The sequence below is a fragment of the Alligator sinensis genome, unplaced genomic scaffold (assembly GCF_000455745.1).
Source record: "Alligator sinensis unplaced genomic scaffold, ASM45574v1 scaffold98_1, whole genome shotgun sequence".
Classification (NCBI taxonomy): Eukaryota; Metazoa; Chordata; order Crocodylia; family Alligatoridae; genus Alligator; species Alligator sinensis.
In genome coordinates this window covers 2,094,215-2,096,031 of record NW_005842058.1, presented here as the reverse complement: position 1 = coordinate 2,096,031, position 1,817 = coordinate 2,094,215, and the positions used below count along the sequence as shown (strand labels likewise).

The window sequence follows — 1,817 nt, the reverse complement described above, 5'->3', positions numbered from 1 at the left end:
CACCCCCCCCCCAACGCTCTATCCCTCCCTCTTCTATTCCCTGTGGCGGCTGGGACCAGGACCCAGAGCAATGGTCTTAAATTGCAGCAGGGGAAATGTGGGTTGCAGAGGAGGAAGAACTTGATCAGAGAGGCGGTGAGGCAGTGAAACAGGCTACCCGGAGAGGAGGTGGCTCGCCATCCTTTTCTGAAAAGCAGGCTGGACCTCACATGCCTGGTTTAGCGCAGGCTGACCCTCCCTTGAGTGAGGGGCTGGACCTCCAGGGGGCCCCGCCGGCCCCTTTCCCGTGAGTCTGTGATGCAGCTGGCCGGGAACGCTGGCAGACAGAGCTGAAGTGTGTTGTGTCCACACCGGGGGGGCGAACTCTCTCCCTAATGTAGATGCACGGTCTTCTCAGCAGAGAGACCATCTTGCTGGACTTGGGGCCCTCGTGTTGGGAAGTCTGCGCTTGCATTTCATCAGTAGGTGTTTCTTCTGATTTTATTCCAGGTGCCGCTTGCACGCTGCAAGTGACCCTAGGAAATGGAAATCAGGTGTAAGCCCTAGAGGGAAGTGCGGGGGACATGCAGTCCCCCCCGCTTGCCCCAGATACTATACCTGAGTGGAACATGCCCTGTTGGTGCTTTGTGTGAGCATCCGTTCTGCTGTTCAGGAGCCGTCTGAAAGCCTCCTCCCGCACCGGCGACCGTGAGGGGTCGGGGAGCGGCGAAGGAGACGTGCGAGGCGCACCTGCACGAGCTGCGTGCGTCGTTGTGCGCGGATCGGCGGCAGGCACTCGCGCCGTGTGCGGGAAGCATCCTCAAGCCTTTGCCACTGCTGCCCGTCCCCGTAGCAGCTGAGGCCGGTCGCAGGATGGTGGCTCCATCCCCTCTCGGGTGCAATCGCACCGGGGAGCACCCCGGGGGGGGACCGCAGCTTGCAGAAGGTACCATGGGCTCCTCTACGGACGGGAACCGGTACCGAGAGGGAAGATTTCAGGAGGGCTCCGTCTAATGTCCTTGACACCATGCCAGGGGGCCTCTGACCCGGCCCCTGCTGCTGGCTCCGGGGGCCCATGCCCTTGAAATGGCAGCTGTGCCTGCACCGGGCTGGCGTCTACAAGCAGGGCCTGGTGTTGGCATGTCCCGAGAGGCTCTTCTCGGGTGCCGCTGTCTGCTCTCCGGCCTCGCGTCGCATCCCCAGCTTCTATCTGGAGCCCTGGGGTTGACGCGGCCCCTGCGGGGAGCTGCAGAGCCGAGAGGAGAGGGTGGGCTGAGGCCCAAGTGCCAGGGGAGGGGATGGCTGTTGCACCCACCTGCCATAGGGTGCATACCGATGAGGCCGGGGGGAAAGCAGAGAGAGTCTCCCTCCTGTGGCTAGAAGCGAGCTGCAACCCAGTCGGGGAAACGTCAGGCCACGCTGCTGCCCATGTGCCGAGGAGCGTCGCCGCAGCGCTAGACACCCGCGTGACTGACTCGGGCACAGGGCTGCCACCCACGCTGCGCTCCATGCTGCCAGCGGCACACTGCTCCTGGCCCCGGGGCCGGCTCCGATAGGTTTACGGCGGGCGGCAATTGTGCTGCGGACGTCCCCTCGGCTTGTCGCGCCGGGCCCGGGTGGCGATGCTCACGTGCCGTCACCATTGGTGTCTGCCGTCGAGATGGCTCCGCAGTTTGCTGGCAGCTGGGGCGCGGGGCAAGTCCGCCCTAGCGAGCTCCGGAGGGCTCGTTGGCGCGCTTGGGGGTTAGGAGCCGAACGCGAGGCCCGCTTTGCGTATCAGGCCTGAGAATGACATGGCGCTTGACTGACAGCTTGGCACCACAGCACCTTTCGGCATG

The 1,817-nt window shown here is 64.3% G+C and overlaps 1 pseudogene; it reads right to left on the bottom strand.

Annotated features, from left to right (window-relative positions):
- Positions 1 to 218: 218 nt before the first annotated feature.
- Positions 219 to 1,489, bottom strand: LOC112550212 (annotated as a pseudogene).
- Between the last annotated feature and the right edge of the window lie 328 nt (positions 1,490 to 1,817).